The sequence below is a fragment of the Microplitis demolitor genome, chromosome 5 (assembly GCF_026212275.2).
Source record: "Microplitis demolitor isolate Queensland-Clemson2020A chromosome 5, iyMicDemo2.1a, whole genome shotgun sequence".
Taxonomy (NCBI): Eukaryota; Metazoa; Arthropoda; class Insecta; order Hymenoptera; family Braconidae; genus Microplitis; species Microplitis demolitor.
In genome coordinates, this window is record NC_068549.1 from 3,960,033 (window position 1) to 3,973,092 (window position 13,060).

Below are 13,060 nucleotides of genomic sequence, written 5' to 3' on the forward strand. Positions count from 1 at the left end.
CTTTATTCATAACCTACAATAAATAATATAGAACAAAGAGAGTAGGCGAGAGTTTTATGAGTTATATTATCAATTAATAATCTTATTGTAGCCATATCTTACAATGACTGTAGACTAAATAAAATTCTGTTATTAGTGCAACACTAAAGCAATTACTATTAAATTCAAAAAATCATTGCTCTAGCTGTTTTTTGAAGATAATATAACATACAAATAGATAGTGACTTTATCGATGATTCGAACATAACCTGCAACTAGTTATTGAAATATTGTTTTATATTTTCTAATATTTGATAAAATTTGTGTTAAGACGTAACGTAAAATTTACGTCAACTCGGCTACCATGTATGAGTTTTTTATGTTAAGCCATCTCACGGTATTTTTATGAATTAAATACAAAGAAATCAAGTTCTACTAGATGGCCGCTAGATGGCCACTGAAAAAAATCTTTTTCCAAGCAGAAATGGCATGTATTAGAAATATTTTCGAAATTTTTAAATAGTATAAACTATGAAATTTTTTATTAGAAATATTAATATATTAATTTTTATACAATATCACTAATGCTTCTAATTAACGCGACAGTCATTACTCTTGGAAGTAAATTCTGATATGATTTTATGTGAGAATAAATTATTGGCATGACTTTTTAACATTTACTCGAATAATTATATTAATTAAAATTTATAACACCAATTATTAATTAAATAAAACGAAGAAGTTTGTATTAATTATTATTATGACGATGAGATATTATTACTGTTCAAGTAATATATTTTTTACAAGCAGTAAAATTGTTATTAAGCTGGTTGGCTGGTTGACTCAAGTCTTGACGTAAAATTTAGTATAGAAATAAAGAATAAGCGACGACGAGTGTGTGTTTATAGTACATATATATATATTAGGAGAAGAGGAAAGCTAAAAAGAAGGGAAATAATATACGAAGCATTGAGAAGTTTGGCGCCAGTATGGTCTAGGGGCTTCCCTTTCTCTCTTTCTTTTGGTTAAACTCTTGTGCTCTATCTTTGTTAAACTTTTTTTAATACATTTTTTATTTTATATCTTATATTTTACTTTTTTTTACCTTCGATCTACCTTTGGGAAGGAAAAGGTTACGATACCATCTGGAAGACTTACTTTTTATTGCTCGATATTTCGATCATTCGATCAGATAAACTCTTTCTATTTTTTAATATTTATTTTTTCTTGCTTTTTATTATTTATTAATTTTTTTTTTTTACCCTTTTTTATTGTATTATTTATTTGGATTGTGAAATCAAGCTCGGACGATTTTATTAGCTAGTTCCAGACGTCGCGGAATTTTTTTGTCGTACCTTATATTCATGTATGTACTTATATAGATATAGATGTATATAAATATGTGCGCATGTAAGAGTGAGGATAAGAATGTGTGCATGTTATATGGAGACATGAAGGGCATATGTGTAATTGTAATATGTGTTTGTGAAAAAGAATGAGAGAGAATGATTGAGATGACACGCCCCCTTGACGAGATCACACGGAGATAAGATACTGCCTTATAAAGGTGTCTTTGGAGATCTTACGATTTGGGTGATCGATTGTTTTCAATAATCCGCGGCATTTCAATCACTTATGTCGTTTGTATAAACATCTAAGGATTATACAAAAAATATAATTGATTTTTTTTTTTTTTTTATTAATTCACTACTATAATTTTGGTACCGTCCAATTATCAATGGAAATATATGAAAATCACAATTTCTAGGGTAATACATTTTTTTTTTTATTTTATATATTAGAAAGATCCATACCTAAGGGTTAAGGAGCTTTTTATATTTTTTTGTTTATGGGAAATAGCTATAAGCGAATTTTTTTGGAAATTTTGATGAAATGGTAAATTTGAGTTTTTGATCATAATTATTCTTCCAAATTTATCTATTGATTGCTATCGTGAATATAAAAAAATTTTCAGATGAAACTGATAGACGATGACATGGAACTGTTGAAAATTGAGAAAATTGAAAATGATTAACAAAATTTTTGATAATTATTTATTACGGGGTTGTATTTTGAAGTAGTGAGAAAATTGGATAATGTTTGAATATATATAAAGTTACACAGAAAAAAAAGATATCTTGAGGCAAGAAATTTGTTTTTACCCCAAAAATTTTTCCTTGTTCCAAGAAAAGTTTTTCTCAAACAGGTTTTCAATTTGTAACGAAAAAATTTCTTGGGTCAAGTAAAACTTTTTTGAGGTGAGCAAAAATTTTTTTCCGTGTAGGAACAAAACATCAAATTTTGTTAAATTTGGAAACAGAATTATTGAAGATTATTTTTTCTGCCCACTACTTTGTAAATTTTAATTAAGTGAAAAACTTCATGTTCAAAAACGTCCACAGTGAAGTTATAAATTTGAGAAGTTAAATTTTTTGGAATATTTTTGAGCTCGTTCAGAAAATATAAAATTTATTAAAAAAGACGATAAAAAAAGTAGCGAAATGAATGTTTTTCTAATAAATGGGATGTATAAATAAAAATTTGAAATAATGTTATCGTTATTTGTTCTTTATTCCTGTTATTCATTTATTTGGCGTTCGACTTGTTTGAAGAAGGACAAGACAGCTCATAAAATCGCAAAAGTTATCGGGACTCGGTCTCACGGTTATTCTCATGGTGTATCTCAGATTCTCGCTGTTGGTAGCCGCAGTATACTGAGAAAAGAATAATGCGAGAGAGAAAGACAAGTAAAGGGAGGTTTTTAGCCAAGACAGGCGCATGAAAAACATAAAAAAAAAGAAAACTCACATGTAATATTAAAGTTTTTGAGGAGTAATAATGTAGTTTGTTGAATGTTGAATTATAATAACCCAAAAATTTTCTTGGACATGTTTGGCGCCACGTGATTCATCGAGTATCCGCTCGTTTGCTCGCGGGAGTGACGGATTATTGGGCATTCATGAAGAGTTGAGAGTATGTCTTAAGGCTAACAAATGAACCGAGTCAAGTTCAACCATTAATTCATTTTCAAACTCTCCTCAATAAATAATATCTTTTTGATGCTTATTATAATTATCAATTGATTCTTTTCTCATATCCAACTTATACCACATATATATATATATATATATATATATATATATATATATATATATTAAATCAATTTTGGTGGTCAATCAATCTAATATCCAGTAAAACAATATTGAATTTATTTGAAATAAAAAAAAATATACGTATATATATTTAATGTCTGACTTTTTTTTTATTATTTAGATAATTTATGATGTAGTAAGTAAATTAATTGATTTAATAATCGATTTATTAATCTTTAATTCTTATGGCAACTATATATAATTAATTCCGGAGACATTATTTCTTCACAGCCCCTATATAGAGTAGAAATTATAACAAATATATATGAAACATATATGAATTACTTCATACATGTATTTATATATTTATAGTCATAGCTCTGTATCATTTTAGAAAGTGTATTTTTTATAATACAGTATCAAGACTAATTTTCAAAAAGCAAATAATTAAATCCACTGTAATGATACTAATAGTCGATGAATTATAAATCAAAATTGACGTGAATTTTCCATAGAAAAACAGTATGATAAAATTTTTTAAATATCAGTAAATTCTAAAACCACACGAATTGAAAAATATTTTATAATTTTTTTAATGTACTTAATTATTTTTAAAAAACATTATAAAGTATTAAATCGGTTGTTATTCAGAAAAAAAAAAATTGTAAATCACAAAGAATAATTTGTATCATGAACTGAAGCAAATGAAAATCGCGGACTTACATGTATACACATTGACCAATACGTAGTGTATATAGTACACAACACTAATATACAAACATATATATGAGTACTCTGGTACGTATGATCTACAGCAGTTATTACAACAGCAGTAAGCTGGCCGCACGACGTAGTGCCGGGACTGCCACAAGAGAAAATGCACACAAGTCCTTTGAGCTCTTTGGCCCGTGAAACGATATATATTCCCTTCTTCGTATCTTATACATATCTTTCGTTCTTGTTTTTTATATATATTTTTTTTTGTTTAAACTTTACGTGTAGTATATGAAAGAAAAAGAAAAGAGACAGAGCATATATATACACATATATATATATATATATATATATATATATATATATATATATATATATATATATATATATATATATATATGCTCACCTTGTCGAGTTTAACCGGTGTGTCTTCTCCCGCGGGGTCAACCGAGTATCGCTCCGGGATACGAGCGAATTCTCATGCATCGATTCATTGTTCTTTTCAAATAGACACTAATTTTTATAACTTAACATTTTTTTTACCGTTTATTTATTTACTTAAACGTTTGTTGACGTTTCAGAAAGAAATCACGTATATATAGAGTACTCATGTTTTTTAATTTACATATTATCTATAAATGATGTATAGATAAAAAAATTACAATTTCAGGCTAATAACGAACTCCGTAAACGAAATCCAATTAATATATGGCTTACATAAAATCTTTTGAAAAATTTAGTTGTCATAAATCTGATCCATGCATCGGTTATATAGAGAATGGAAAAATTCTCACAAACAGTTTTTGAGATATAAGATTCGATCTAATGTCAAGTACTGGATTCGAACGCTAGACCTGCCGCTTTAAAGACTAAAGCCATTAAACCTTCGACCCACTCGTCTATGGCTGACTATGGTGTGCCGTAAACTGATCCCAACAATTTTATACCACAAGTGATCCCTACAAATTGATCCCATTGACATAGGTTAAAAATGGTAAAGATAAAGGTTTTGAAGATGATGATTATGAAAGTTATGGAACTGATGAATCAGAAGATCAGTTGTCAGTTGGATCTAGTCTGTGGGATCAATTGTCGTGTGATTACTTGTCTGGGATTAGTTATTATGGAGGTAATGGTTATATTACTCTATAGTTTGTATAAGCAGTCACATAAAAGCGGCGTGACTCAAACTATAGAGTCCCGGGTCAAAATATCTAGCCTCAATCTAACTTAATCGAATCCAAGTGAGCCTCAATCCAGCATTACTGAGTAAAAAAAGCATTTTGAGCCTCAAATGATGTTCAAAAAGCCTTAATGAGCCTAAAATGGTGATCAAAGAGCCTCAAATAATACTAATCGAATTTAAATTACATTGAGGCTCATTGAGGTTTTTGAACATCATCTGAGATTCAAAATGCTGTTTTTACTCAGTGAGGCTGGATTGAGGCTTACTTGGGTTCGATGAGGCTATATTGCTGCTGCATAGGCATATTTACTTGACATTTCTCTCATTAGAACAAAAAACAGTTATCTGATTTATAATTTTGGCTTGGGCTATATATTGAACAAATTTGACTCATGAGTCAGATATTTACTAGGGTAATTATTGCTAAGCCAAATTTAAGAGGATATGTTTAAAACTCAAAAAATGCAACTGAACGAAAATAATGCTGAGGTAATTTAAATAAAAGAACATAAAATCAAGTGGGAATCGTATAAAAAATTGACGAGGATCCCGGAGTGCTATGGGTTTTATATTCAGTTATACAGGTTGCGAGGTGAGCTGGGCTTGGAAACGAATAAAAAAAAGTAAATAATAATAAAAAGAAAAGGTGAAATGAAAGAGGTAAAGAGAGGGTTGAGAGTAAAATGGAAATAAGAGATAGAAAGGTGAGTGTGAGAGTGTGGTAGTAGGGCGCAGTGACAAATGAAACAGCTACAAATTGCGCTCGCTGGGTTCTCATTCTCATTCACCACTTGTTCGCTATCACGATCTTTAAATCATTTGTTAAATCTAATGCTTCATATATTTTTTTATTTTTATTAATAGAGATTTATAATTTTTACTTTTATTTTTATTCTTTGCAAATAAATTTTTTGTTAATTTTTTTTTTATATGTGGGATTATTTAGTTGAATGAGTGATCGCGAGTGAAATGATTCTCATAAATAATTTTGAGGTAAAAAATTCGAATTAATAAATTATTTTTGGTAATTTTGAGTCGGGGTGTAGGTTATGGAATAGGGACGATAATTATTAATCAGGAAATTTATGGAAGAAAAAATAAAAATATGAAATATACATTAAAAAAAAAAGTATATGTATAATTGGATAATGTCAATATTTACATTTTTATGAATCATGAGAAGAAATGACTCAATAAAAAGTATTATAAAATTCTTGGAAGTTGTCATCGACGATCTAATATAAGCTTAAGGATTAAAAGGAGGAGAATGAGAGAATAGAGAAAGAGGAAACATTAAATTGTGGCATATTAACACGTAACATATCAAGAGACTATAAATATTTTATATGTATTATATATTATACTGAAAAAAATTTGCATGGGTTAATATTTTTTTTCCACTTTATGTTTTATGGTTTTTAAAAAAAAATTTTAAAAAACTTTTGATTTATTTGAGTAAAAAAAAAATAATTCAGATTGCCAATGAGAATGAAATACTGCTTATATATATATTTTATAATTACAACAAACAAAATTTTATTTAATGCACAAATAAATGGAGCCACTCAATTACAAAAATTTTCATTCTTTTAATGACTTGGATATTTTTTAATTAATAATACTTTGATTAATTAATTGAACTATTGATTAACCATATTTTGGGTGAAACCATTGCGTAAATATTTAATGATCTCTTGCTGGAAAAATTTTATAAAACTGTGGCCCGAAATTCAAATATAAAAATTTCGTGCCAATACAGTCAGACATTAGAAAAGGAGAAAAATTATTTAAGTTAATATATTTGCACGCAAGTAGCAAGTTATGAAATTAAAAAAAAAAAAACAATTCATAAAACAAACATCCTTATTTTTGAATTTATGAGTACATAAAATTTGGATACAGCTGCCATTTAATAATGCTCTTATTATTATAATAAATAACTTATTTGTTTTTTTTAAACGATCCTTGAAAAATCATAGTATTATGCTAATGCAGTGATTAATATATATAGGGGGAGGTCCGATGTTAATATTTCAAATTTCTCACTATTCTCTTGGGACCCATCCAAAATATTCCACACTCGCCGGTTTATAAACTCGAGGCGTAAGGTCAGATTTTCGAGACACCCAGGAAAAAAAATTAAATAATTTAATACAAGTAATTTTTTTTTTTTAATTAATTGTCGTAATTTTTTATAAAATTTGCAGCCATTAATTGACAAATACTATTAAACAGGATTTGGATAAAATGTATCACAATGTCAGGGTTGTTAATAAAAAATAAATAATTTCGCGATAGATATATAGGTGATGATAAAATAATAATAAAAAGAAAAGGTTGAAATGGCCGTTGGTTGTAGGCCCTTAGGTAAGACTTAAATGTAATTAGCGTGAGCCTATCATTATGTGGTAGCGAGACCACTCCCCCGTCACATTATATGTTTATAAATCAGCCCCGTGTGGTAATAAAAAACGAGCTAGCCCGAGTAAAAAAAGCAAAAAGAAATGAAGGAACGCAGAAAAAAAAATGATAGAAATGGAAAAAAATAAAAATAAAGTTCCAGGATCAGACTCGCGCGCGCGGTTCCCGTCGAGATGCTTGTTGATCAGGTAGAGGAATTCTTATGCTAATGATTTTATGACTTGGGGAAACGAATACTCTCGTCATATTACTTTTTAATCGTTTGTTGGGATTTTCACATGGATGGATACACAAGAACTAGGCGAGAAGAGACATGGAAATTATTTCCTGGTGAGTTTATTTTACTTATATCTTTAACTATTTTATTACCCCTGTTAGTTATAACTTGTTATCATGATTATAAATGTATCATCCATTTTTATGTTCATTCATTTTTAAATTACATTTTTATAAGATCTAGTAATGATTTAATTTTTTTATTTGCCCAATAAAAATTATTTGAATTATTATTTATTCATGTGGTTTTAGATATTTAATATAAATAAATATATACATATATAACGGGTGTAAGTTACCTTCCCTCAATTATTCGTATATTACTTGTTCCACTAATTTCAATGATTTGGGTAAAAATAGTGCGTATGGCTTCCGCTAGGTGGCCTACGCCCGAAAATTATCTCGCATTTGGTATCAGCTTCGCCTTGGCCTTTATATTACATGCCCCAGGAAATTCAACTTTCTGGCCTCGGGTCGTAATATAATATATTATTCATATATATTGTCCTTCCTTACTTTTCGGCGTGAATTAATAATTATAATAATTGACAGATAATTTCTGGCTATTGTTGAATTTGTAAGAAGAGTAAAGAGGTCAGAAAAATAATAAATAAGCAATAAGACTAAATACAAACAAATATAAATAAGATAGAGGATAAAGTGTAGGTGGTTCTCAGCTGTTGCATATGGAAGATGCACCTGCTCAAACCACATGAAGCATGTATAGACATGTTGCAGAAGCGAGAGAATGTAATGTTACAAACTAAACCCACTAACAACAGAGTATAAGTAACGAAAACAGATTGTGTTAATCCATGATGTAACATTTCATTTACATACTCATATATTTCGCCAAAGTTGCAATAGTTGCCTCATGCACTATAGTTTTCCATTTATTTCTTTTCTACGCCACGACTACTTTCAATTTCAAATATGTCTTTTTAATTCCTATTGTATTGATTTATTGCCTATTAACGGAACAGAATTTCGATTAAAGATCTAGAGTTTCGATGCAAACGTTTATTAATCCGTTTTAAATTATATGGATAATGATATTTGATATATAAATTTATTTAAGAGTTGAAGTAATTTTTATTGAAGGTGTTGATACTCGAGGGAGTTTACAAACCAGCAAGGAAGTGATAACGAAGCGAATCCTGATGGCAGGTGGTCTTACGTTTGATGTTGAACGACGACATGACGTGCTCGGTACACGTGTTACGTACCATGTTAAACTGCATTGCACATGCTCATGTAAAATGTTTTTTTTTTTTAACTTTTTTACTCTTTCTATATATATGTATATATATATATATGGGTCAAAATTAACATAAAACGTTAATTGCGGGTGTAAGTGCGTGCACTCAACTGCAAGTACATATACTAAAAAGTATTATTTGTTAAGTCTTTATAACGCAGTAACAAGTTAATAAAAAATAATATAAAAATTTATTTATATCCAGTGACCTCTGGAGGTTAAATTTTATTTATCAATTATATTTTATTGCCCATTTAATTTTCTCGAATTAAAAAAAAATAACTCATCAATAAAATTTATTATTAATAAGTATTATTTAAAATAATTTTTCTTTTTTTTTTTTTTTTATTAAAAATATATGATGAAATGGTCGCCATTTTGTAAACTGCCTACCTCAGTAGTAGTTTGATATATGATCCCATTGGCTACCAAGCTGTTTAGACACTCACTCAAAGAGTACTGGAGAGACTGGAGACGCTCAAGACTCTCGACCTCAACCCTTGCATTATATTAAACATATATATAAGTATATATATACATATACCGGTAAGCGAACTGAATAAGAGTCTGAGACCTATAACCATATAAGTAAAAATTTTTTTATCTTGTTCTCTGGCAATTAAAATTCTTTACTCCCACGAATCACGCTTCTCTTTCTTCTCATTCTGCATTATATATTTATAAATATATACCTCTTTTATCTCGTATAATGCTTCCTTCATTTATATACTTTGTCTGTGTTGCCAACTATCAAATCTTTTTCTCCTTCATTTCGATGACGTTTACACGGTTCTCGACTCCTGGTGAACTTTGGGGTTAAGCTGATTGACAGACTACTTCGTTTCAGCTTCTCCAGGTGTTATTACACCTTTTTAATTTTTCCTATTTATATTTATTTTGTTTTTAATCATAAAAAAAAAAATTACCATTATTTATTTAATAATTTTTTTATTTTATTGCCGTTGTTTAACTTTTTCGAAGCACTAACTCGAAAAAGCTGTTATGAGAACCAAAGAAGTTCATAAATGTGCAAGTTTATATATATAGATATATGTTGTATGTACGAAAGTATATTCCTCGCGGGATATGGTTCTTATATATTCTCTCTCTCTCTCTTTTTTTTCTCTCTTACTTATGTATCTTTGGTACATAAATAAAAGCGCATCTCGAGAGGTATTAAATCACGTAAAATCGCGTGTATGCATCGTAACAAAAATAATACAAAAAAGTATCATAATAAGGGTATAAAAGAAAAAACTTTTGTTTCCTTGACTGACAAAATATAATTTATATATATAAATGTAATTAATGAATTATTAATCATCATTTATTGGTAATGAAAATTTCAAAAATTATCTCAATGATTCTAAGGACTTCGTTCGACTAGACCTTGATCGAGTAACAGAGCGACAGAGAATACCTAACCTCACATTTAGTGAGTGGTGATATTTTACTATGATAAATATTACTTATAAATATATAGGATAGTAAACATAATAATATTGATATATCGAATAGATTGTGGGTAAGACAAGACATTAATGTAAGAAGCTGGTAGGTGCTCGGGAATGTTGACGTGGAATATCAAAACGGTCAGTGGTGAAGGTTAGTACGCATGCGCCACCCCCCGCAGAGCCAATCACCGCCCGAGAAATGGTAGTAGCCGCGTCCGAGTCAGCTTCAGGAGTATTCAACTGTTTCTCTTCTCTTACTTGCTCTCACTTATTCTGGCTGACGAATAATAAGGACCAGAAAGAGAAGAAACGAGTTGAGCTTCTCAGCTTCTTCTCTTCTACTTTAGTACTCCCTCTGTATGAAATCATCTTCACTGTTGTATAGAGTATGGAGTAATGAAAGATGACGAAGAGAAGACGAGACAAGAGTAATAACCTAAAAAATAATAATGATGATAATAATAAGAGTAAGACGAAAAGAAGGGGTTAAAGACTGTATACGAGGATCCGGTAAAAGAGTAAAGTTGATTGCGTCGAGGCTGCGTAAATCTTGTTGATGGAAATTGTCCGCGTACCTTCAGTTTGTTCGGCAATTACATCCTGCCGTGAATGCGTTGGTCAGTAGCACTATACTCTCTTCCATATACTTATGTATAACCTCTTCCTCCTTTTATTTTTCTCGGTATGTAGTCCGTAGTTCATCGGATGCCTTTTACCTTTAGTACTTATCCAACCCCTGATCGCGCCTTTTATTCCACCCCGTCGAGTCTTCCAGAGATTAATGATCCTCTCTCTTAAAATTTTTTAATTCTAAAGACTGTGCACAAATAACTACCGTCATCTGTCTTGACCATCCAATTACCGTCTCAGTTATGTGCGGAATAACATTTTCATATTATTCATACTTTTTTTTTGGTCATTTATTCGTCATCAGTTATCATCAACCAAATTCACTGTCGAAATAACTAAAACTGCAAAAGTTCCTGGTCTTTTTGCAGAGCTTAACATAATATTGTATGTACATAATAATGGGAGGAGTAATTGTACTGTCCCTTACAAGACGCTTCTGTTAGAAATTTAAATTAACTCTTAATTTAAAATGAACAACTCTTAGTCACTGTAGTGTATCAACATCCAGCAAAGTAGCTGTAAAAAATTAATACTGTCTATCAATAATAAGATATTGATGCTTTTTTAGATGAATGTAGAAGAAATAATTGAAAAAAAAAAAAAAATAATAATACACTGGGATAGAGGACGAATATTGTAACAGTAAAATATATATGTATACATACGACAGACCGTGACAGTAGTAGTGCAGTGTACTAGATGGAGTAGTGTTGAGAAAGAGGGTGCAGAGGTGGGTTGGGTGAAAGCTGTCACAGGCAGAGACGGCCGGGGAGATGGTTCTCATCCCCTTGTACCTCGTCCTCATCTGTAATCGCGGGGGCGGCGACGTCCTGTCCTCGACAGGATCACATTGCCACTGAACTATACTACTGTATACGCAACACAGAACAGACCGACGCGGCTTAAACCCTCCTGGCATCATCCCTCTTCACCTCTCTACACCTAATACCAACGGCAAATCTCTCTCATCATTGCACACTTCTCTCTTCTGTAGGTTGCCAGTCGACACCGTGCCAATTCCATTCGCTTAACACAAAATCAACACTGAAATTGTCGATCAGCTCCATAATATAAACATAACACCAACAATATCGATAACCAATAGCATCCTTATTCCACCATTTTACTTAACAAACCATTAAACAACAAAGTTAATAAACTATTTCATTTTTAAATAATGTACTGTTCAAAAATATTATCACGTTTCTTTTATATACGTCAATCTCCAAGCAAATGCATACATCTATATCTATATATGTATATATAAATTGATTCGATCACCAGTAGCACAACATTTCGTCTCAATACGTCGAGACATTTTTTTGTTAGTATAAGCAGTAGTTTAAAGTTTCATCAAATGACAAGATCCATGGGAGAATTATATAATGAATAAGACAAAGAGAAGAGTCAAGAAAAATAAGGGACCTACACGTGTGTGTCACTCTGTTATGTTCCGTTGGATGTTGGATAGTGATCCCAGAGCTCCAGCTTGGCGGATTGCCACATACATATTGCATGCCCAAGAGCGACGACCACCGAAGACATATTTATTGGCATCTCCACGCATTGCCGCTAAAACCATGCTAAATATGTCCCTATATACCCAAGTCAATACTTGTTTATAATATAACCACATTTATCTTATACTTATATAGATGTTTATTTATTTTTTAAAAGTATTAATAAGGATACATCGATATATATGTGAACAATAAACGTATGAGGTTTTTTTGAGGACGCGTGGATGGATTGATAAAATCGATGATCGATATCGAGATATTTTTATGAGATTTTATTGGCTATTTAATTGGTTGCGAGAATTTTCGATATTCTTATAGGGGTGACGAATGGGGAGTGGAAAACAGTTTAACGTTTATTAGTAATTAGTAGACTGTATTAGTTATTAGTTATTAATTACGTTATTAGTGAAGGTGAGTAAGTGCGATAATGTAGGGTCGATAAAAAAAGGAGATAAATTGTGTAGAACAATGTTGATTGAAAGGAATTGTAAGAATATTTATGTGAGTATGGATGGATGTTAGAAGAAGGA